A 26,147-nucleotide genomic window follows, 5' to 3' on the forward strand; every position below is an offset into this window, starting at 1 on the left:
AAAGTAATCCTGAAAAGAATTCCTGAAGAAGGATGTCTATAGTAGTCCTTCTCTTCATATTTCTGCAGGACTCTCTTTTGCAAAACTTTTTAAAAAATATCCTTTTGCAGATAAGTCATGCATCACTAGCTTTTAGAGGAGGTACAAGAGGATGAGAAAACAAAAAGAAAACACTTAGATAACTTATTCTGGATGTCTAGATCAATAACTGTAGAAGGAAACAACAATAAAAGCAAACCATTAACCTTCCCTCAGGTTTCCAGGGAAATACATAGAAATCGATGACAGCTTTGCAGTTATTTGAGAGATTAACAAATATGTGCTCTGATGCACCAAGCCTGCAAAAGAGATCCAGAACTCGTACCCTGTATGGAAAAGTCGGCTCCAATGCCACCTCCGTGGTTGTGCTCATCTGTTGGCAAGCTCTTTCACCTTTATCACTGTTCCTGACCCTAATTTTGACTGTTTAGGGAAGTAGCTGATTTATGAGGTAGCAAAGTCCAGAACTGGTAAAACCAGTATGTTTGCCATTTGCCAGTGGTACTCGGCAGACAGCCAAGGCTGTTTGGGACTCTATGCCACCTGTCCTGTGTTTCTTAGCACAAGAACAGATGATTTTGCAGCTGTTTGGTCTTTCTTGCAGCCTGGGCAGGGCTAGAGTTTGGCAGAATCAAGTAGCTGAACTTCATTGGGTTAAGATAAAGATGATACTGTCTCGACTCATAGGAAATCAGGCAGAGAAATGGCAAGTTTCTTCCTATTTCTTCTAACTGTTGTGCATCTTCTCTCACCCCACAAAGTTTTCCATTTACAGATTCACTGCTAGGACCTGTGCTGTGAAGCACTTCAATAGCACAGGACCTATTACTGTGTTTTTTCTAGTCCTTCCTTCGTGAAGAGGCTGAGCTGATTTTGCTTATTTACAAGCCTTGATGCAGTTGTCAGCTCCTGCCATTTGATATTGCATTAATGCACTCTGTCTGGGGTTACTTGCCATGATTTCCACAGGAGCTGATGCTGCTGTAAAATGTGCTGTTTATTTATAAGTGTATTTTCTTGGGGTTGGGTTTTTTTTTTTACTGTCTACTACTGAGTGCCATTCAAGATAGATTTTAAAATTGTTCTCCCTTTTCTTTGCCTCTCTTACTACAAGTTGGTTATGGTTGGTTTCAGTGTCTGAGAGCCCATTTCACCTGGAGGTAGCAAGGTTTTGGCGTGGATGGCGTATTCTTGAATTTGCTTTTTTCTTAGGCTTGGGGAGAGCATGATTTATTGACCTTCATGGCCTGTTGCAAAGCCCATTTCCTGGAGGGTATGGAGTGTGTCTAAGGCTTTGAGTTTCTGGGAGCACCAGTCACATTGGTCCGGTTGATGCATGGATGTGTTTTTGCAGTAGTTTTTATACATGCACGTTGTTTGCGGCAGGCATGCTCTTAGACCCTGAAGGAATGAAGTTCTGTAAATGAATGTCTTTCAAGATATTTTTGATTAACCCATTACCAAGTTGTTATTCTAGGAAAATCTGAGAATATCAAATCCAAGCTGAAATTAATAAAATGAGATGTGATTTGGTCAGAGGTCACAGACCTGGAAAGTTGACTTTATACCCACAGCAACATTGGACTTCAATTTCAGTTTTGTATTCACATAAAAGCATTCAAATGCATTAAAGAAATGAGTTGTATTCTTGTTTTGAATCAGGATATTGCATTTCTCCTCTTTCCTTAGGTCTTCAAGTTCAGCTACAGCTTCCATTTTAATCCTTGAAAAGTTTGAGTAGCCATACATAATGAATATGCAAATTTTCAGGCCCATTGTCCAGGCCAAACTAGCACTGGCAAAAGTACTCTTGTGCTGTTTGGTGTGTGGTGTGTGTTTTTTGTGTGTTTTTGGTTGTTTGTTGTTGTTTTTTTTCTTTTCAAAAAGGATGTTCTGTGTTTACTTCTGCCAGCCAGCAGTAGGACTTGTATTGTGTTCTGTCACGTATTATTGGATAAGGATTACAGGAATGGTTTGGTTAGTAACAAGGAACTTGTAAACAGTTTTGATTCAGTTTTTAATTAAGTTTGAGTAATTCTACTTTCTTGTACTTATGTGTTTTCTTAACATGATTAGAAACTCTAAAAAAAAAAAAAAAAACCCCACCCACAAAAAATGCCCTCCCACCTGCAAACTTATTTAACTGCTGGCTTTAGTCTCACATGCTTTTAAAAAAACCAAAACCAAAAAATCCCCCAAAACAAAACATACATGCACACACACCACCCCCATATGTATGTGTGTGTGTGTGTATATATATATATGTGTGTATATATTTAGAGCGCCTGGTAAAGCAAAGTTTTTCAATGAAATGTATTTCTGTACCTGGTTGGATGGATAAGTGGAGAATGAAATGAGCGTGTTTAGAAATCAAGATTTGTCTAACAAGCTATTAAGTTTTGGTTATGAAGGGAGTGAAGTGTAGAGATAAATATTATGGGTACTGCAACTGTAATAAAAGAGAGGCTAGTAGAAGCTATTGCTCCAAAGAGGCTACTAGTGCATTTTTGCTTCTCTTGTTTCGTAGTAATCTGTGAAAAAGATTTTTTCCATAAACATAAGTCATAACTTACTCTAGAGTAACTTTCTCTGGGCCCTGTGGCCTCACGCTTGGCAGGAAATGCGTGGGAGAAGATGCAGCAGATTGTTTTGTTCGGAGGAATAGCCAGAGCCCACCGCGAGCATCAGAAATACCCTGGCAGTCGCCACGCTGAGCCTGTGACCTGCTGAGGCTTTCAACTTGACTGCCTTGGCCTGTGTTGTTTGTGTGATAATAGAAATGGTTAGGCAGTGGTCGTCTTTCACCTTTCCTCTCCGCTTCTAAAATAGCCTGTCTGTGTCATTTACAGCACTTCAGTCTGCTTGACTGCTTAGCACCGCGTGAAACGCTTCAGTCTAGTGCAACTGGACTTCCCGCCCCTTTCTCTTCACCTAATCGGAGCAAAATACATCTACAATAATTGCTTTAGCTGAATTAGTAGGCTGTGTAGATAGAAATCTAAATTATTCTGGGCTGGGAGCATCTGGGGAGGGGGCCCCTTCCCCTGGTCGTGCTGCCCCTTTGCCCAGCTGCCGGTGCTCCCGAGCCAGTCAGCAGCCAAAGTGAAATTCCAGAAGTCATACTTGTACGTGTGGCAAACTCATTCTTGGTTGTCTGGGCTGGGTTCCCTTCGGCTGAGCTTCTGTCCTCTTTTACAGTTTCAACACTTCTCACCCCTGAGACATTGCCTTCTTCCCTAATTAATAGTTTCATTCTTTGTAGAGTCTGAACTTCTTCTCAATATCCTGTTTAAACTGTTTATTCATCCAAGCAAGTCTCCAATCTTTCCTTACCATTTTTTTCCCTCCTGCTTGGAATGGGAGTGTGAATAACATTTGTGTTATTCAAATGAGATATTTCTGTGTTTAAGCTAAAGTGTTTGAGCACAACCTCACTAATTTCCTTGGTTTCTCAAAATTTATCATTCTGAGATCCTAAAGTCCCCATTGCATTTACTTTTGTCTATTTGATTCTTCTTACTAAACTGTGACTTGCAGTAATTTGACAGTCAGCTCTTCTATCCAGCCTTTGCTTCACACTAAGGCAATGGCTAGAATAGATTCATCTCATGTCTTGTTGTTTATGAAAATAATCTCATCAATAATAGGAAAAAAGCTCTCAGACATTTTTTGGGGGCAACATTTATCAAACAAGGTGAAAGAAGCAACATATTATAGTGTCAGAAAAGCAAAAAGAATTTGTCCCATATAGATGTAATTATTGTTCAATGAAATTCTTCACATCTCCAACTTGTATGTATCCACTCACTTGTTGGAGCAGGGCTGAACTCAGTGTTAAAAGAGACTATAGGCTAGCCTAAACCTCTGTGTGCCTAGTGGCCTTTTGGTAGGTGGTAAGGATCTCCAAAACAGTTTCTATCAGACTTTTGCATTCAAAGTTGGTAGCCTGCCTAAGGACTAGGGATTACTCTTGCCATTTCCTAGACTGAAGAGTCCTGGAGAGAAAAGGGGAGAGATAACGGTATGATAGAAGAGATATGTGCTATATTTTTTGTGCTTTTTTAGTGAGTACCTCCCTCTTTCTCATGTGGACAAAGGTCATCCATGCCTTAAATAAATGCACTATTTTCCAGTAAAGCAAATATCCTATATTTATTTTAACTGAATAATTTTAGGGCTAAGCTTAGTACACCGACACTGCTGGAAATAGGATGCATGTGGCTTGCACCTGGGGCATAGTGGCTTATTAATAAAATTGTGACCATAAACTGTGACAACTTTTTTCCCTATGTCTGTTTTCATTATCACTGTGTATGCATTCAAACCTGAGCACCCATTTCCTCAGTGAAGATGTCTATTCTGTGGCAAGCATGTAGACTTACCTAAGCATAACAAAAAAGCACAATGAAAGCAGTATGTAGAGCAATACTATTACGTGCACAAAGTTGGAAATGCAAAAAGGTTGCAGAAAGTTTAGAAATCTGGCCCACGACATGCATCAGAAATGTCTTTGTGTGGGTTTTCTTCCCTTTCTTTCCTTGGAGATGTAAACGCCTGTGTGGAAAACCTCCTCTTACTCCTTGCATTTTATTTCTTTCCGTTACTGAAAGAAATCCAAGTTCTCATAGTTCACATAAAATGGATTCAGTCCAGGGAGATCATTGCCCTGTTCTCATTATGAATCTAGAGGGCTTCATACTTGCAGCATGTCGTTGCGCAGTGAAGAATATAGAGAGGGCAGAGGCGTCTGCCTGGGGGATGGGGAAGAGGCGGTGTGCCTCCCACCCTTGTATTGAGCGGCCTTTTCAGCGATGATTTCATGCTGATGCGAGCATGAACCAGTGTAAAGCCAGGCCAGCCCAAACTGTTCTCACGGGCCGAGGGAGCCGGTGTGGGAAGGAGAGGCGCTGGCTGCGGCCTGCGCGCTGGGACTGGCTGCCGGGCTCGGCCCTTCTCATCGCTGATCCCTGACCCGGCTGCTGGCCGGGAATTGCAGTCAGAGGCTGGGAGACCTACCCAAAACTGAGTCAGGCTGCATTTGAATTAAAATAAATATTTACTGCCTGTTTTTCTTTAGGACCCTCTTGTGTGAGGCTTATTAAATGTCTGTGTTTAACTGGAGTGCAAACATAGCTTTAATTAGAAAGGGTGTTTTTGCTTAAAGCTGTATGCCATCCCTGACTGGGGTTCATAACTCCGTTATTAATGGCTTTTCCTAATGACCTGGTCTGAAGATTCCCAAACCGCGATCCCATAGATCACTTCAGGTCTGTGGGGAGCTGACACACTGTGGCAGCTGCTGTTAGGCTTCTTGCCAGAGATCAAATCATGCAAAAAGCAGCTAAAAACACACTGAATACTTGCGGGTTTTTTCCTTTTTTTTCTTCTTTTTTTTTTTTTTCTTCTTCTTCCAAGTAAGCAAGCACTGTCTACTACAGTCCTGGTACTTATTTGTCAGTGGGAGGGAAAATTCCCGAGGACATCAAGGCTTTGGAAAAGTGGTCCCTGGTAGCTCTTTCAGGAGGAGACATTGCTGCCACTTTTCCTGTGCTCTTTTTCTTTTAATGATGTCTGTGCTTTGGTGTTGGATTAATACTTACTCCTACCCCCTGGTATTGATAGCTAGGCGACTTCTGGTGGTAGAAATGAATGTTTCTGGTGGTCAGAATACATGGAATGTTCCATAGAGGATCTCGTTTTAAATTCTGCATGGGAATACAGGAGATGGCTAGATTTAACTTACAAAGTTCAGTGTTTTGTAAATCTCAAGTAAGACAGCTTTATTTATCTATCTTTCTTTCTTTCTTAAGTACCCCAGAAGACAAGTTCTGGTCAACTTCTATTTCAGGAAGATTTTTGGAAATACCAAAGACATACTACTTATTTTTTTGAGCTGCACATTTAATCCATATTAATTTTGTTGATGTCTTATGAATTTTTCTATAACTGTCCTAGTCTCTAAGACTGGAGAATGCTTTCCTGCAAATAAAAGGTTAATTCTTTTTCTGTGACTCAGGAAAGGAGAAGACTTTTTCAAATTGTGGGAATATTTATTTTTATCATATCGACAAGGATGTTGGGATGAAACAAATGCCTTTTTAAAGACAGCAGCTGGTTCCAGCCTCCAGGTTTGAAGTATTTTCAGTCTCATCTGCTTACAAGCAGCTGGAAGCAAGCCTATATGGGTTGCTTATTTAAGAGGTTGATGTACTTTCTATGGGGAATGCAGAACTGGATCTCACAGAAAGGAATATATTAATGTTGTCAGTGATGAGTTTTAATAAATTGAGCTTGCACTGAGGGCCTTTGAAAAAGTGCTTTACTCTGAAAGTCCTTTTTGATCTTCTGCAAATAAAAATACCAAATGTTTGACCATGGCCAGATTGCATTTGTAAATGGTAGTTTAGTTATTTTAGATTTGTTGGTTGATTTTGTTATTTTAGATGAATTTGAAACAAATCCCAATAAAAGGAAATCTTCAGGGGAGGAGGATTACTTTTTATGTTCCAGTTACTGGTAAGGGAAGGAATGCCTTAGAATAGCCAAAACCTCACATAAGGACTTTCTTATTCATGGTATATATATAATTTTCCCTACCCTGTGCAACTGGTATCTAGTACTATATAAGTCAGTAGCAGAAAAGAGATTCAGTTTGAAAGATGACCATCAAATATCTTCATTGAGATGATGTGCATTGTTCAGCTGATGTATTGCTTTACAGAAAATATATTGTCATTGGGGAGAGATTATTTTCACCTAATCTGTTTGCATGATGGAGGGAAGATGAGGCAGCAGCAAAGTGGGTCAGGCTGAACTCCCCATTCTTTGTACAGAATTTAAAAAAAAAAAAAAATTATTGAGAAATAGATGAGTTTAGCCCCTTCTTTCCTTGCTGTGCGCACATTCTGTGTTTTCCGGTTTTAATAAAACTGGTAATTCTGAGTATATTTCTTAAATTCTCAGCAGTTAACATGTATTCAAGATGTTTCCGTTAGGAAAGTTTTTCCCCTTTCCGTGTGCTACCTAGGGAACTGTGAGCCGTGCTGCCTTAAAGCCAGAGCAATGCCTGGTTTCATGAGAATGGCAGTGGTAGACGGTGTAAGGGAAAAAAGATGACAGCAGTGTTTTCCTCGTACCATGTCTGCCCACACAGTGAGGTACTTACTACTTGTTACAATGGCCTGTGTTTACAAAAATATAAATATAGTAATTTTCAAAAAAACCCTGTTATGAGATATAGTATAGTTCAAGATATGTTTATGCTTAAATTGTATACGTCTTATTTATTTTTCTAATAATTCTTTGAATATTATTGTTAAACATGTGAATAATTCTATTAAGTGATCTGTAGTGCTGAGTGATGGTGCAACCTACTTGCACCCCACATAGAACTGTTCCTCTAGATGGTATTTTGACCTTTTAGCATGTACAAGCGGTCCTCGATTCAGTTTGCAGATGCATGCTTTCCTGCTGTCAGTGGACTCAGAGTCTGGATCCTGATATCGTTGGCTACTTGAATCAGGGTATTGCAGTACACTTCCTACATGCAATTTCCTACTTTTGGCTCATTTAACACCCAGAACCTTCTGACCTGAAATACCAGTACTACTGTTCTCACATTTTAAAGAAATAGCATAGGGTTGTCACTATGGATCAAATATTCATTGCCCTGATCTGCAAAACATGTTCTTTGACTATAGCGTTCATTTCTGTGCAGCTATTTCACATCACTACTTTCTCCTACTTTTGACGTGACCTATATTGTATGTGCATATCGTACTGTTTCATTGCAGAGATGGTATCTCTAACAGCCTATTTCTCCTCCTCTGTTCAAGAAGGTTGGATTTCTGTACCTTAAGAGACCATATGGACACTTCTGCAATTTTTTGGGGGTATATGCTGCCACTATACCTTCTGACATGAGACCTAGATCTGCTTTCACAGCAGACCTTTGCTGCTTTTAAATATGTGAAAGACTGTGTAGGTGAAGAATCTAGTAGTTTGAACAAAACAGGGCAGGCAACTGAGCTTTCTCCACAGTATTGCTCTGTTCATGACCTTTGGAGGACAGGATTAATGTGTGTATCTGTGGTACGTTTTTCTAAAAACAAAACCCCAGCCCTAGGATGCGGGTGCTGCAGTAAATAAATCGAGATCTAAGGATTTCATATTGTGAAGAGATGGTATCAAATCAGAAGGTGTAAGAAAAGGAGAATGTTTGTTTTAAAAGGCCTTGATCTCGGGTATTTCCTCTTGGAATGTGCCTTTCTTTAGTGTTCTGAAAAGTTTTAGACCACTTACACAGCATGGGCTTTTTTGTGTGAAGTCCCTCCTGATTTTTTCTTTATTATATTGGCAGTTTGAGCTGGGGAGCAGTGCTATAGGTGGACCAGAGTCCCATGTATTGATCTATTTTTCTGCTGTCATATTTTTTTTTGAGGGTAATGGCAGAAACGTGCTTTGCAGCTTTCATATAAATGTGAAGAAAAGACAAAGCTGCCAGTGTAAGATTGGTATGTATCCATATGTCTTGATCAGTGTTTCTTCCTGTTTCTCTTATGAGAGTGCTTCAGCATGAGCTTTATTGCAGTATCTCTACATTTGCAATTACTGATTGTAATATTAAGCAGCTGCTGTTATGATATACCATAGTACTGTACTTCTGAGTGTTCTTTTAAAAATTATTTTGAAATACAGTTTTGGGATGATAAATATAAATGTTGATAAATGACTATAGAACAACTCCATGTGAAAGTTTGAAATACCTAAAAGTTATGGGTTGTTTTTAATAGGAAAAATCATGAAAGTATAACTTTTGTTTGAAGGATTTCCTAGGGTTGCATAACTTTGTAGTAAAAAAGAAATTAAACTGGAAGTATCTCCAGGTTTTCCTTAAAGTAACCTGTACTGCACGTTAGAATCCTTCAGAATGCAATCTTCCTTGCAAACTAGAAATTAAAATGCACACAGAAATGTGAATGGAGGGGAGATAAAGGGGCCATGAAGTTGTATATCATGACCAGGTGAGATAAATAGGACCCCATCACAGTACTGGATTATGATAAGAGGGCAGCTGCTCTCTTTTTAGCTGTATTGCTAAATCCATGCATGATTAAGAGTGAAGAAGTTTAAGGTTGTGGGGAGGCATACTCTATTATAGTATGGAAACATCCTTCTGGTACTGAATTGTCACCTATACAATGGCACTTGCTATACTGTTCCACTTGCACCAGAAACAGTGGCTGGGATGAGAGGAGCTTCCCAAAAAGTGTTTCTGAGATTCCAGAAACTTCAGGCAGCTGCTCCTCCATCCTTGGTCTTGCTTCTCTGGGGTTTCAACACCTTGGCTCTGTATACAGCATGCTCTGGGTGATGTGACTTGATTGGTCTTAAAACAAGCCATGTCGGTTGCAGGTTGGTATGTCTCCAAAGTATGTCCCCTTTTAGGAGAGGTGTAAAAATTAGGATAGGACAGCCCGTATATCTGAGATGTGTCACTTTTCTAGAATTCTTGTCTAAACACTGAAAATGACTTTCTGCTTGTTTTGGTTTCAGTCTGCTAAATTGATTAATATTGCCCTTTCTTCAAAGATGAATAATAAAGATCTTAACATATTGTTTAGATTAAAGCAGCTTTATATTTCATTAGAAAAAATATCATGTAATGATTATATTTGGACCTCATCTTCTTTTTCTTTTCCCCTGCTGGTATTATTCCGTGGTGGCCTTCAAACAAGGGATCCTGTTAGATTCTCACTGGGTGGCCAAAAAGCAGAAGATTGCAAGAGTTATAAAGATTCATGTTTGTTTTGGGTGGAGGCTTCAAAGGCTCACAGGCTTCCTTACACAAGGATGCAGTCAGGAAATGGGAAGGCAGGAAAAAAAAATCTGAATCTGTTTTATATAAAAAGGGGATCATAGAGCGACCATTCTTGCTTAGCTTCAATGGAAAGACGGTATAGTCATGGGTTTCTTTGCACTACATGTCTTTGATGTTTGTGTTCGTTGCCATCAATAAAGCTTCCTTTTTTTCTTTACACGTACACTTCAGTAATGTAAAATACAGTGATACAGTCATAAGGCAAATTGTAAATAGTGTGCTAAAGCTTAGCGACTTAATGTATGTAGTTTGAGGTGCTGGATGATGGGATGTATTCCAGTCCATATGTTCTGCAGATTCCAATTAGTAAGACCCTCCTGCTGCTATGTGGGATAAAGTGTGAGTTAGGATTTAAAGCTGTATATTTTTTTTGATACGTTATTGAAGGAATTACCTCATCAGTTCCTTCCAGTACTAAAGATAACTCACTCATGTGGCTTGCCCAGGCTGGTCTGTATCTGGAGGGCTTGTGATTTTGTTGTATATCACCCATGTTAGTCATTTTATTAGATGATGTTAAGATATGGTTGTAAATCAAAATTCTAACGTGATATTATGGATGTCTGCAGGAACACAGGCCTTTATATACCATGTCAGGCTATTGGCACTTGAAGAATCATGCACTGATATGTACTAAGGATGGATGCAAATAAAAGGAAGAAATTATTTGACTCCTTTCACGAAGAAAGGAAGGAAATGTTTAGTATTAATATACAGCATCTTATATATGCTGTTAGTGGTGTTATCCGTTTGAAATATCTGGTGGTCTTGGTCAAGAAAATCTTATCTGTGTGCTTTCTAGCTGTAATTTTTTTAAGATCCCTGCCCCCTCTGTTTTCTTTTAAGATGCTTCCAGTTAATGAGGTTGCACACAGGAAGTGATTCAGCTTGTAGGATGGACACAGGCAGCATACATATGCATAAGGAGATACTGTAGGATAGTCAAGACTTTCCTTCAAAGTCACCATGGAGCAGAAATCCCACAGACGAATGACTCAGGAGGACTCAGTGTACTTGAGTCACTTCTTTGAAATTGTTACCCTTTGTCAATATTTGCCTACGTAGGCATTATTGCTTGTGTTCTTTATGTTCATTAATAGGTTGGACTTTACATTGCTTTTGTAGTAAAGGAGCTTTTTGTTTAAGTGGGGAGCTGAAGTTACAGGACATCCATGCACACAGTGTCTCAGTTTGCCATCAGGGGCGTGCTGCCGAGCACCCCAGTGCCCTAACCCAGTTAGGGGTGGTGTTGAGCTCCATCTAAGTGTGTGAAAACCAGGATGTATGGAAAAGACAGGGGTCTTGGCCTGTCCTGATGTTGGGATGTAGCTAGGGACTCCTCTGTGTCATCTATGCTGCTGCTCGTTGGCCAAATGACTACGTGATAAGCTGACCAATTTAGGAAACTTCATTTAAAATCATAACTTGTAGTCACTCACCCACTGATTCAATGAAACTAAGGAGTGGTAGAAGTGTTACAAACTGGTCAGAACCCAAGCTGGTTAACTGAATGTTAAACAGCACTACATGGGAAAAAGCAAGTAAACTTAGTTTTCTTGGCAATAGTTACTCTTGTTTTCCATTTCAGGAGGATCTAGGGCTCTGTGAAATATAAGTAGAGATTGTCATTACAAGTCCTACTCAAGTCAGCTTCCCAAGACCTCTTATGCTCAGCACTGACTCTTAAGTCAGCTCCAAAAACTCTCCAGATTACTAAAAATAGATAGCACAGTCTTTGGTTGTTGGAAGATTAATGCTATGGATGTAAATTACAGTTCCATTTGGGAAGGCTTGCTTTTCTAAATCCTACATAAATACCTTCAAGCAAATGTTAAAGGGGGAGGGGGGGGGGCAGCAGAATTTCTTACTTGTTTTGGGTTTCTATTGGAGTACTTGTTCCAAGAACTAACTTCAGTTGGACTATAGTGGCAGAAAATGAGACGGATATAATTTCTGCTAGGGGATAAGGAGATCAAAGCAGTTTTGGAAACCAAACCTGAGAACTCTGCAAAGTTTGTCAGACTACAATGAGCATCATTCAGAGATTGAGAAGCTTTACAAATGGAAGCCGTGATGGCCATTACACTAGCAAAAATGAGATTTGTCTCTATAGGGGCAGGTGTTCAGTCAGCCTTTCTTTCCTACTGCCCAGCCTGAGAGTCACTGCTGTAAAACCAAGAAACCTCTCGTTATTACTTATGCTTAGGCATCCTTGTGTTGCTCTGATGGTACCAAAGGACACTTATCTGGTGATGCTTGCTATAGTGTAAACTATGGTAATATGATAATGTTGTTTCTAGTTCTTCAGTGAAGTAACTGATTTTATCAGGGATTAGAACACTATCTTTTAAAAAAGGCAACAATTCTCCCTCTGAATTTGCTACCAGTATAATTTAATTAAGCATATATGTTCTTAGTGTTGTTATGACTAAAAGTTGGATTTCTGATTATGAAGGCGTTTTCTTTGATCTTGAAATACATCCTAAACCTTTTAGAGAAGGTTTAGAGAAATGAATGCCTGTCTAAAGATAGACAGACAAAAAATAATACAATTTACTGTTTGGCATCTTATTTGCCATTTCTCGTGGTACCCTTTTAGGAGTTTGAATATGTTTCTTCCCTATCTCTTGTTGTTTTTCCATTTGTTTCTGTATCAAGACAACAGACTTTTTTTTTAAAGAAATGAAGTTATAACTCATTCTGTGCTGTCATGGACATGGGAATTTTCTCAAGTCTGGGTTCTTTGTAGTGAATATCACAATATCTTTGGTTACAGTTATTCACAGGAATTGTAACCCATAGGAAAAAATACAAGTCAATATTTGCATTGCTGCTATTTTTTGGAAAAAAGATTTTTGGCAGTGTAGAACATATGTGATTAAACTCTGGAATGTTAAGTATAGTGAGAAGGATATAAGATGGAAATGCCTATATATTTTTATGAGCATGACTTGTAAGGGATACGTTTGCTATGGTTAATATCTATTGGTTTTTGCCTGCCTGAAATATAATGTCCTATGTCTGTGGACAAAACTCCTTCACTTGGGTGATCTTTGGTCTTGACTTGTTTTTGTTTGATCTCCACTGTCTTTAGTGAGAGGTAGCTGTATTTTCCTAGTATACACCAGGGGTAAATGCTGCCTCAGTGCACTCAAGCCAGATTCTCCTGCTGTTTTATGTCTTTGCAGTGCACCATGCTGTGTGGAAATGGATACTCTCAAACCCCATCTACACTCATGGTTCTGGAACTAGCTGAAATTTGACTGCTTTGGTACATGCACAAGCTGTACTTGCTAATCGCACCATGAACGATGACAATCTTGCAGTACTGTCCCCCCAAGCTTCAGCGTTTGTATAGTCCCACGAGACACCGTGCTCAGATGCTTTCCGAGCGCTCAGCACCGAGGTGCGCAGGACCATGGCATGCAGCGCAGGCATGCTTCCTGCTGTCTCGGGTGGGTAAGTGCACCCAAAACTGGACTCTCAGGAGGAGGAGGAATGTGAAAGTCTCAAAGGGATGGGCTGGAACAACACAGGGGAGCTGCCCCTTGCTTTCCTTAAAATGGATGTTAGTATTTTTTAAACAAAAACCCCAACCAATAACAACAAAACCTTACAGCACCCCCACCCCCTGGTTTCAGCTCTGCCTCCTGGCACTAGGAGGTCTGGAGTTCAGAGGAGAAGGCAGTGTGAAGGGGGTGGCCTGTCAGCAAAAGGGAAAGCCAGCAGCCTTTGTGGGGTCAATAGGAAAAGAAAATGTGAAAGATACCTGCCATCTTAAGTGACTTGATTTTAGTAGAAAAACGCAGTAGATATGTATGATTCTATTCTGCCTGTATCTGAGGTACTGGTGTTGGTACTGGTATTATTTCTGTTCTGTGTCATCCTAGACATTTTCTAATATGCAAATGTCACTACTTACTGAAAACTAAAAGCAAGTTAAGTATAGAACTAAAGCCATCTGGTAGTTCAGACAGAAAAGTTAGATAATTAGCTGTTCTTGTCAAGGGACTGTGATTAAAATAGGCCATCTTCATAATAGTGACTAGTTTGCAGGGACTTCCTGAGAGCCACCTGGGATAATGATAATGAAAAGAACAAGATTAAAAAGGAGGGGGAGGTGATGTCATTACAGCTCATGATAACTTCTGTAAGTGAATTAAGTCAGCTTTTAATTTAAAGACTGTTTGTTATTTTGGTACTTTGGAAAGAAACATAGATCAAGTTTTCTGGCTTTGGCAATGTGATGCAACTACGTCAGCCAGGTTACTGCTGGGGATCCTTAATATTTCTGTATAAAGTTCTGGTTTGATTGCTCACATCCTTATCAACTTGTGAGCACTGTTGGCATAGCTCATCTTCAAAGAGCGCTCTAATCTGTGTAACCTGGTGGGTCCCCTGCTCAGGGAATTTGTTCCTTTTGGGGAATTAGCACCTATTAAGAAAAACTAGATGAGAAAAAACATCAGAACACCATTACTGCATCATTCTTTATCAGGTGATGATAGCAATATGCATAGCAATGTTAGTTTAATATGAATTTATATTGATAGATCTATTTTAAGGAAAAAGCTGTTTAGCAAGTAGCACTTAAAATTAACCTAACTGTGTAGTGGGAGGAAGGATCAGTGGAGCTTTGGCAGCTCCAGCCCCCTCTCCAGCACTACTGCGGAGGGGCTCTGTGCTCCTTTTGGCCTTTCCTACTGAGATCTTGTCCTCATCCAAGCAAATATCATCAGGGAAACCTCCAAAGGCTGAACAGCGCTTGCTCTTTCCTGCATCTGGATTCCTTAGTGGATGCCCTATGCCAATGTGATAGAATAATTTTAATCAGTGAAGTCTGACCTGAATCTTCTTTTAAGTTGGGTCTCTTTGGGAACACAGTGTTAAGGGCAGCTATGCTAAATGGACTAGTAGGATAAAATAAATGGATAGTGAAATGGTAAAGGGACAATGCTCCATAATTGGTATGATTTATTTAAATATATTTTCACTTCTGATGGATAAAAATCCTAGATCTAAATGAGATTAATTGAAATTTATTTGGTGCTTTTTTTTTTTTTTGGACAGTTGCTACTTATTTAATAATTCCAGTAAGGAGCTGCTTATGCATTTCAGAGAGAGATTTGAAAGAGTTCTAGTGTGGCTGTAATATTTTCTCATATAGAATATGCTGCAAATCTCTTTTGAAAATGTAAGCAAGATGAAAATGAAAATTAAAATGTGGGCAAGAATTAAAAATACTCTAGCTTTTCTGTGCTTAGATTATCCTTGCAAAAAAGTCTGCTTCTAAATTGTTTTCATTAAATGAAGGTTTTATGTCCCTTTACTCCTTGATTAGGAAAGCAATGATTTGAAAAATTCAAGATATCGAAGTCTCAAAAGTGTCAGGGATGTTCAGCTCTTAGAAAACATAAGTAATCATTTCAGTGCAATGCACTCAAAATAAATTGCTGTGAATGTGGATGTACAAATGTTTCTGATCAGTTTAATGAGTCAAACTTTAATATTATTAAAAAGGCGATGAATGTACACACGCATGATCAAGTTAATGTAAGTCTCTAAATGCATTCTGTGCAAAACAGCAATGTGATGCATCTAGTGAGTACTTATCTAAGGCTTGTTGTAAGAAGTGTTAAATCTGAACACTGCCTGAGGAATTTTCTTTTTTAATATTGAGAAAATCAAACTATTAAACAATTAAAAAATGGCCTTTGAAGTATTTTCTTGAAAACCATCAGGAGTGGAAGATCCAGATTTTAGCTTCTGAGTGTAGGTTGCGACTCATGCTTTAAGCTCTGCCTGATCATGAGTTGTTTTAATATCCTTCTATACCTGGTGGCCTGATGGCCACAGTTCTGCTTTGTGTTATTTTTTTGGTTTGTGGCAAACTTTTGTATTATGCCCACACAATGTGACTTTCCGGCATTCCTCACGCTTTTTTATTCACAAATATAGGAGAAAATGATCTGAGAAGCTGACAACCAAGCTGAAGCAAGAACAGGCTTTTCACTTGGTACTGTTACAGCTGGCTTTAGATAAATCTTGCAGGTGGTCAAGTGACTGTCAAAGGTATGAGATACTAGAAAGGCTGGGTGGCTGGGGTTGAGCACTGTTAAGTCTGAGTGCTCTCTTGATGGCAGTTCATTGGAGCTGAATTTAATCTGGTTTTAAAATTCGGATTTTTTTTTTTAAGAACTAAAGCTTGTTTTGTGCTATGATAGACCTTTAGATTCCCCCCCCCCCCCCCCCCAATTGTATTTCTCCAATGTGCCAGAGTTCTTTTCACATCTGCTTTTTGATGAGGGGTCTGATTATATGTTTTGTTTTCGTCCTGTTCTTTTTATGAGTTGGTGAAATTCAGATTTTCTTGTAGATAAGCCTTTGGCCTTTCAGTTGCTTCTGCCTTGCAAAGAAATTAATTCCTTCAAGCCAGTGAGTCTGCAGCTCCAGCTGTGACTGTAGATGAATGTTCTTGCAGGGTCATGTACTGTAGCTCTGAACCTAAATAAAAGGATTAACAAGAGTTCACTTGGAGCAAAAATGCTTAATTTCACCATAATAAGAATCCATAGGGAAAACCAATAAGCTTTACTATTTTAAAAAAAAAAAAGCTTTACTATTAAAATTGTTAACAAATGATTATTCCACCCTGACCCTTGTTCCTGCTGTTATTGTACTTTTGGAACAGTAACAAAGGACAGGATTGACCTAGTTCATGGTAGTACTTTAGTCCCTGGCCTACAAATGATTTTTTTTTTTTTCTGGAAAAATAATTCCTAGTCTAGTTCTTCTAGGAGGCGATGATGGTATTTTTGAAGGAAACCATGTTTTCTGATGCATTTCACACAATCTTCTGCCCCAAAACTTTGATTGGTGCAAAGGAAGGTGGGGGGGTGGGGGGGTGTATCATGTAGATAGTTATTCTGGAACCAAGCCTGATAGCCAGCAGTGCCCAGATGATGCAGAAGAGCGTGTACATTTTCCACAACTAGCACAAACTGCTTTTAATGATTCCTGGCAGAAAGGGAGGATTTCGGGGTGACTCTTTTCAGCTGCACATAGACCTCACTGTCTTGTCTCCAAGCTGCACCTCTGTCCAGGAGCTGGGGAGAGCAGAGAGGGGCTGCTGGCAGGGGCTTTCCTCACTCAGTAGTATCTCTGTAGGCTGTTGATGGCTGGGGTATGGTCCCTCTCCACTCGAGCAAGCGATGTGAAGGGTTGAGCCACTACTCAGGGCGATAGTCTGATCCATGACGGCTCTCCTGTCTCTAATGGGGAATGTGAGGATGGAAGGAGTTTGATCATAGTAATCTTGACTCTTTCCCTTGCATTGTAGGACTGCCAGCCTCAGGCAGCATTATTATCTGAGTAGTCAGAGCAATACTTATCTGTTTCCTTGGGAAGGAAAGCATGTAATTAAAATCGACTAATGCGACTGCCCTTCTTGGTTTAAGAAATCAGACAAAAGTCATCTAATTTTAAAGGTTAAAGCTTGATATGATCTTTGTCTCTTTCTTCATCTGGGCTTTGGAGGTAGTCAGTGAATCTTGATTGGTAGGTTGGTGACCCTCTTGAACCCCTGACTAGAAAATGCCACAGCGCCCATCTGGGTTGCCTTCCAGGAGCTCCTGGTGTTGAAGCCCAGGCCTGAAGGCTGGTGCATGAACAGGTCTCCTTGATAATGGTCCGAGGTGCTGCTTGAGCACACACTTAGTGCCAAGAACTGGGAAGCATTTTGGTTCAGTCATGTGCTTTTCTGTTCCTTATTTTTACTTCAAAGACTTTGCCCCTTTGAGACACATTTATGTGTCTAGTATATATTTATAAAGAAATATGACTTGTAAAAGTATTCCTCAATCTTTATTTCATCAAAAGATCACCTAATGCTTTTTTTAGAGAAAAGAAAAATTTATGGACAACATTGTGCTGTGTTTCAACAATGGTTTTAATTTGTGACCAGATGAGAATCATACTAAACTTTGAATGTTGACCCACTGTTTTTATTTGTCTCCTGTTATCTTGCTTGTGTGCTTGGGAATATGGTTTGAATTTTTTCTCGTCATGATTTTCCGGACCATCTTCTGAAACTATAGGGACCACCAGCAGTCCATAGGGATGGCTGAGGAGCTGCAGTCTGCATAGAATTCCATGTGAACTTTTGTTCTTTGCTATACCCTTGCTCCAGCACTCTTTGAGCCAAATGTTTCTGATGGTCTCTTGTTTAATACCCAATGTGGCTTTACTTAGTCACAAGTGGCAAGTATCCCCTTAAAGGTAGGAACTAATTGCAGTCAGATAAGTTAGGCATGCTCTTTTATCAACTTCATTTTGTTGTTGGCTGGTTTGATTTTTGTGGCTGTATTGCTCAGGTAAGCAGCCTGTTCTTTAGAGGTGTTCTCTTTTTCCCACATTCTTCAATGATCTTAGTGAAAGAGGTCACTTTGCAGAAATTGCAGAGACTCTGTTGGAAGAGACTTGACTTCTAAAAGCATGTTTTGTGGAAACAGTTGGCATGGTATTCCTGAGTGGGCTGGTTTCTTTTTACTCTGACTGGATTTCCAGAAACTCAGTGTTTTAAGGTGAAAATTTTAGGCCAAAGCCACTGCAAGTAATGATACGACTGTCAGCCCTTCTCTATGTGTGTATGTTGGGTCTTTCATTGTTGCCTTGATGAGTTCACACTGACACGATTTAAACATGGACAGGGAACTGCAATTTAGGATTCTCCCACTTGGAAAAGCCACTTAATAGCTTGAATGCACACCAAGTTTATAAGATGCATTCTGGATAAAGCTAATTTACATTAGCAATTAAAATATTTTATATTCTGTAGCTGAAAAATGCTGCTAAGTTGGTCTCCACTTGGAAAGGTGCACTGGGTTCTTTGTTTCGTGTCTCACCCAGAGATTGTACTCAACCACACTGTGTACTCTAAGCTACACCTGGGCGACAACTTGTTGCCCTGAAACCGTCCTCTCCATTATGTCCAGGCTGTCTCACTGAAGGCTGAGCAGGTTGTGTGGATGTAAAGGAAGGCACGCATTAGCCAAGACAGGCTGCTGCTACTATAACCTGAGAATGGAGGGACCACAAATTAACTTTTTTTTTAAGGCTAGTTTGATCTGAGAGCTAATGAATTTATTTTTTTATTTGATTTGTAAGCAGAGCAAATATGAGAGGAGTCAGTAATGAAATAAGAATATCACCTGATCATACCATTTTCCAAGTTATTTCTTAATACAAAGCTGCACTGAAGCCTCCCTCTACTGTGTAGTAGGTGGTAAGGTTCTGTAGGCTTTTAAGACAGTTAAGTAAAATTGGTGATGTGAAAGGATGCAAATTAGAAAAATGATTGCAAATCTATTTTTCCTTGCAGAAATTAGAGTAACTTCTAATTTTTATGAAAGCATTTATGTGCATATATTACTATTAGATAAGTAATTTTAAATTGTGTAGATGGTGAGATGGGTATCTGCATGTGGATTTTGTAAGCTTCATCTTGTAATAAGCGAAATATAGTGAAACACAATTGTAGCCATACCCTGGGTGATGCTTTGCTAGCCTTATTTACCGGAGTAGACAGCTGAACTGTCCATGAGAAGTAAATGTATTGTAGAAACAAGAGTGTTCTTCCATGTGTTACAGATCACTAGAAATTGGGTGGGACCTACTGAGAGATTACATCTTGCACCTTAGATTTGATTAAGATAATTTTATAATGTGTATAAGGGAGAAAATGTGTGATGTAGGGGTAATTGACAATAAAATGTGGTGTCTTTCATAAAAGCAGACTCATTGGTATACTGTTATGAAGACGTACTTTTCCTGTGTCCCAGAAGGCATGTTTTGCCCATGAAGTTTATGGTGATATGCTTGCAGACATGGGAATTAATTGTAGTACATGAAATCTGAAAGGTTAATTTGCTAGCTAGCTTACTGCATAGTTACTCTCTGTTAATCAAGCAGATGCCTGCAACGTTAGCAGTGCATGTTTTTTCCAATTTAGTTTTTGATTTAGAAAGAGAATATTTTGCAGAGATATAGTATAACTAATATAAGTTGCCGAGCCTTTTAACGTACTTGTGTTGTGGCTATAAAGTCAAAATGCAGCTCTGAAGAATGCAGTGTCCAGAATTGTAAAGTATTCTTTATGCCTAGACACTTAAGAAATACAGAGCTTTCCAACTGAAACTGGAAATAAGGGAAAAATTTTAAGACACATGTTTTTCCCATTTAGCATAAGTTATTCTTTCTGTAAAAATAACCATAATTTGGAAATGCTATTTCTTTTCCTGTGAGAACTGAAAAACTTCTCTGTATACAGTGTGAATTAATATCAACAAGTGAATATGCGGATACAGCATAGTTGCCAAATCATAAAACCAACTAGGGATGACTGCTTCTCTTTTGATAATTCTGTTTTTATATATGTTGATTTTCCATCTATAATTAGTCATCTTAGTAATTGCATTTCTTGCAGTTCTAATTCTGCCTCAGATGAATGTACCAAACTTTGAATGCATGGAGAAAAAGTCTAAATAAAAAGAATTAGATTAAAACAAAGAATCATTTGAACAAAAAATGCACTTGCAAGTGCAGCATAAGACTGAACTCTGAAGTATTATTGTTCTTGCTGTGGATTTGGTGACTTTTATATTGTGTAACATGCTTATATTTCTTTTTAAACATTTAGGAGTTCACCAGATCTTTTTGTTATGTGGCTGCTGAAGCATTATCCTGAGACAGCAGTAATGATTGATGAATACGCTTCAGGTAAGAAATCAGATGTATGCCATTTGGTATGGTTGTTCATTAACTTTCCTCACATTGTTTTGGTTAAGCTTCAATAGTAGTAGTCTTTAACATCACAACATCAAAATTCACTGAATATAAAACATAAATCTCTTGTCTACATGTATGTTTACATGTCTGTCTAAATCATTGTGAGCAGGTTTTTGGTTTTTCTCTAGATTTGGTGACTTTGACAACAGATGACGTTGCATGTTAAATTGAGTTTTAATGATTGAAAGATTATTACAAAATACGATCTGTCATTTCTAATTCTTCCATCAACCCACCTGCTCCTGCAGGAATTAGTTCCATCCATCTACTTTCTTATACCAGATTGGAGCATCTATTCCAGAAGGCTTGCCTTCTCTAAACCACACTTGGCCTGCTAAAAAATTTTTGAGGTTTGCCTCTTAGTAAACTTTTTGCCAGTTAGTCTGCTAATACTTTGGTAAAAATATGTTCATGAAGAAGAAAATAAAGCACTTTTTTGTGTATTTGTAGTGAATTCCAGCCGTATCCCACAGGGTAGATACTGGCTTTCCGGTGAATTCTGTTGTTCTGCCCCTCATGATCCAATTTAATTCACTCAAATTTTGCACTTGGGTCTGTCGTGGTCATGACCGGTCTGGTGCAGGTTTCTGCTGAGTCTCCATGTGTCTCAGTTTGAGACTTCAGAGACTTCATAAGATTCATTTTTCTCAGTATATCCACTTCTATCAAAGATACGAATGAGATGGAAATACAATAAAAAGAGAATGTGTGCCAGCGCGTGTTTCTTTGCTCAAAGCAGCCAACTCTCTTCCTCAGTCGTCTTGTACACAAGAGTCATCTGCTGTTGATAAACTGTAAGATTATTAGTAATACATAATTATCCTATGTAATTGATTAGAAAGATGGGATCAAACAAACTGCTGCTATTATAGTCTTTACCTTTGCTGATCTATATAAGCATTTCCTTAACTTGAATTTTATTTCACATTAGCAATTACAATGGTAGGCCTGAATATAAGGACAATTTCAGCATTTCTTTAGTGGTTTAAGTAACTTAACTTGTTCTTTGAGGCTGTGCTGGTTCAGGATATAGTTGTCAAGTTGTTGATACCCTTGGAAGTTAACCCAAGCTTTCTAAAACCTACACAAAGGCAAGCAAAGGTTGGTCTTGATGAAATTCTTGCTCTGTCACAAGCTTCCTGGGAAACCATGGACAAATTCTTTAGTCCCATATCAGTGTGAGGTAAATGGCTACATACCTATGTGCTTGCGTTTCTGATAGACAAGACAGTGTGTCCAGAGTACTTTTTTTGCACAACTCTTGATATGCTCAGGGCTACATCGATCTTTCTGTGCACATGAGGATCACCTTGTTGTGCTAGTAATGTAGAGCTGCTAGGCAGCCAATGCTCAGAAGTGAAGGTGGTTGCTGCCAAACGTACATTTCGGCTAAAGTAAAAGACTTGTACGTAAGTGATGTCTTAGTATGCGCATGGGCTTCAGTATCTCTGGGCTTCCAGTCGCCGCCGCCTTTTCTTCCTTTGTAAGAGTATTGCAAAGATAAGTATGGTGAAAACTGCATTGTGTTCAGGTTGGAGCCAGATGTGTATCTAACATAGGCACACCGTTAAAGAAGTGTCTTAGGGCAAGGCCACAAAATATACAAGTGGGTGACCCTGGAGTTTACTTTGTTCTGCAACTTGCAGGCTGTAAGACCATGAACACAGCAAATGCATCAAAATGTCAATATTAGTTAGATTCCTGCTCCAGTGGGGTGGTGGGAAAGGATGATGGGTGCTAAGCTCTAAAGAAGGCATCTTTTTAAATAACTTTCTGAACCGAAATCAAACTGAAGGACTTTGGTGGCTCTCCTACTGCTGGTGCCTTTACTAATGGGTAGATTTGAGGCAGCTGCTCAGACCTGACTTGCTTTTCTCTTTGAGCTCATTTCCCATGTTTTTTAATAAAAATTTGGAGGTTGTATGGCCTTTATGTTCTGTGCCTCCTGGAGTTCCAGAAAGCAGCAGAGAAGATGCTCTGTCTCCTGAGCTGTGAGGCAATTGTCTTGGCCAATTTTTTTTCCTGACAGAATTCAAGATTGTATGAAAGAAACCATCATAAGTTTAAAATACCCTGGGGACATGCGCTCAATGGGTTGAGCCTCCCAGCAACACATTAAAATATAGGACCTGTAATCAGAATTAAACTATATTTTTCTCTTGTCACTTTCCTTTTGTACATTTAAAACATTGCTTTTGGGTTCACAGAAACTTCAGATGGGTTAAAAAAAAAAAAAAAAGGAATTACCCAATAGTGCCTTTGCTGCAAAATCATGGCACTGAGGACCTGACTGCACGTATTCCAGCTAATGGGCCAAGGCTATGGAAGAAAGTGTGAATATTGTGTAATCTACCTGACTTACTTAGAGTCACAAAAATACACCATACAATATATATGATAACTGTTGTGGTAGGATTGCTGAACTGGAAAAGGCTATGGCTTTACTGAAGGTGAGCCTCTCTGAAAAGGTAACATTTGATACTGTGAATATGCAAAGTATGGAATAGAGTACTACACTCTTAGGAGTAAAGGCTTTTAAAATTCTGTAAAAGCAAGCAGAACCAAACCCAACTCTTAACTAAAATCTTAGAGCCAGTTGAAGGAGAATAATTTAATTATACTGATTCTCCTTGTTGTCAGAGAGAGAATTTAATTTTGGGAGATGGAATTTATGCAGCTGGATAAAAGTTGGATTTATTTTTGCTCTCCATTTTTGTTTTTCTCAAAACAGAGTGGAGATCTTGGACTTAATATCTGTTCCTGATTACAGAACCAACTTAATGTTGTACACTTATTTCCATCTCATCTGCCCTTATTTTCCCTTCTGCGCTGCCTATATTTGGGGCAGAAAGCGGTAAGGCAGCTCTTACAAAGGATTGCCTCAGTGCTCAAGGCCTTCAGCTGAATCCTTATGAGATGCAAGGCAAGTTGGATGTAATGTATAATTTAAGGAGGATGACTCCACTGGCTCATGGAAAAGCATGTAAAAGACTGCCAAGCTTTCTCACTCAGAGGAAACTGTAGGGAGCCTTGTTCCTCAGGTCCCCAGAAAATGGGCAAAGGTTTACTCCTGAATCCCTTCTGGGAGGGTGTTGGACACTGAACTTGCCTGTGGTACAAAATGACCAGCTATTTAATGGAGAGCCAAGAGGAGAAACCTTAAATGAAAAAGCTTTGCAATACTAGAACTGTGGTTGAACTGTTTGCTCACTGTTTTAAACCTTCAAAAAGGGGTGATGGTGGGGAGAAGAGCAAATCTGCTGCAGTGCTTGCCTGTGCAGGAAGGAGTGGCTGAGAAAAATGTGTTGTGAGTGTTTGGAAGGGGAGAAAGTGAGTTGGCCAACTTGATTAGACTAAAGAGAATAAGGTTTAATCCACAGATCATCTGGATGCATGTGAATATATGGAGGTGGATTGTTTCTTGCCAGAGACTTGTATAAAATTGAAAAAACAGCAGATTTTTTTTTTTTTTCTGTAGCAGGATATAACTAGATTGTAAACTTTGGCAGGACTCAACATCTGAAAGCTTCTTGAAACTCTGACAATGTTTTGTAAAACTGATTCTGGAACTGGAATAAATGAGAAAGTTTTCTATTTTCTCCCTCATGTTAATTAGGTGAAACAGTAAGTTTTATATTTGTCCAGAAAGAGGTCAAAGCAAACAAGAAATCAAGAATGGAGGAGCCAAATGAGGATAAGTAATGAGCCAGTTTCTCAAACTGGCAACGACATACCAAGAGTTCGGAAAAAGTACGCTTGCAAACTTCCTTTATTATTATAACCTCTTGAACAGAATAATCCAGTCCAAACAGCTATAAACACTTTCCAATAGAGAAGTTTATGACCTAGTTTCTGACTGAAACACAGTACCACAGTGTGTGGAAAGAACTTAACTGAAGATGCTGGTGGCAGTGCCTCTAGAGCATCGTGTTAGAAACTCGGTGTATTTAGGCATTCCTGCCCTTTGCAAATACTTGCTAAGTGGAGTCAAGTGGAGTGAACCTGAAACATTGGGGTTTTTTGCAGGAGACATTTAAATGCCTGGATTCGCATGTAGAATTTTCATAAGATGTCTGAATTTTTTTTTTAACAGAGCACTGTTTGGAAAAATAATCATTCTAGGATTATTTCAACAGGAATTCTGCAATTACAGTATGCCTTTCTAGATCCTGTGTTCCTCTAGAGTAATGAAGGTGGGGAAAAAAAGGTGCATTTAGTCTGTTCACAATTATAGATATGTTCTGGAGAGAGACAGGGGAAACATTGAATTGGCTTCTTTCGATTCATGGCCCTCTTGTGAGAAGCAGGGCAAGGAGTTGAGGGGAATGTGCTGGGAGGGGGTGGAAGCAAAAATGTTGAACTTGTGTTTGAACAGTAAATTTTCTAAAATTGGAGAAATATTTCTCTTTGCTTCTGTATGCCCTTGCAGGAGGCATCAGAGCAGGCCATGTTTTGATTAGCTGCCCTGGTGAAAGACTGGCCAACATGGTACTTCTGTGATGGGAAGGAAGCAAGACAGAAGTAAACTAGATGAGCTGTTACAAGTTGGGGGATTTTGGGTTTGCTCCCTTTCCCTGCTTGTCCTGTGACTCACTGATGCCATTGAAAGCAAGGGAGCTGTGCTGATCTCCATCAGCTGCGGCTGTGACCCACACCATCTATCCCTTTCTTCTGCCTTTTCAAGGAGGTTGGGAGTGATCTTGAAAGCACAGACTTCGTGTCTTATTCAAGAAGAGTTTCTGAATGCTGTTGAAATTCATTAAATAATACTTGGTTAGATAGCAAGAGCTATAGTTAAAATTCTTGCAGTGTTTCAATTATAATTCCTTTATTATTCCAGTTGCTTATAGCTTCCTGAAATGCTCATGTCTCAAGTTGAAATTTTCCAGACTTGATCTTGGCCTGACAGTGACCTTTCTTCCCTTTTCTTCTTTGTTTCTCTTTTCTCTGTGGTATTAAGTGAAAATGGCTTGGGTGTTTCATTTATAATGAGAAGAAAATAGTAGAAAAATACACTTCAGCTATTAATTTAAAACTGAGACTGAATAGCTCAAGTGGTGCAGCTGTTAAGGAAATGGTGGTGAAAATCATCAGAAGTGCTTCTTGAATCTTACCAGAATCTGTGAGAGGGGGCACTCACAGGGCTATCAACTTTAGGTGTTAAAATTTAACTTTCTCTTCATCATGCACATGCATTACACTCCTTCATAATTATCACATGCAGTTATTTTGGCCTGATCAGCGATCAGCTGAATGAAGCAGTAGTCACTGGTGAAAGAGCAGATCTCTTTTTTACTGTTTGCCGTGACCCTGGCAAGAAAGTGCTCATAATTTGGGAACAGAGCAGCACAGCTGACAAGTGCTGTGCTGGGACGTGCAAGGG

General features: G+C 39.2%; 1 long non-coding RNA gene across 1 annotated transcript in view; it reads left to right on the forward strand.

Moving 5' to 3' along the window:
* Positions 1–26,147, forward strand: part of LOC129203058 (uncharacterized) — a 264,016-nt gene that overhangs the window by 61,137 nt on the left and 176,732 nt on the right. Inside the window, exon 3 of the long non-coding RNA XR_008575906.1 lies at positions 20,616–20,695. This is a non-coding gene — a long non-coding RNA (uncharacterized LOC129203058). The remainder of the gene's footprint in view (positions 1–20,615; positions 20,696–26,147) is intronic.

Source organism: Grus americana, chromosome 2, assembly GCF_028858705.1.
Source record: "Grus americana isolate bGruAme1 chromosome 2, bGruAme1.mat, whole genome shotgun sequence".
In the NCBI taxonomy this organism is placed as follows: Eukaryota; Metazoa; Chordata; class Aves; order Gruiformes; family Gruidae; genus Grus; species Grus americana.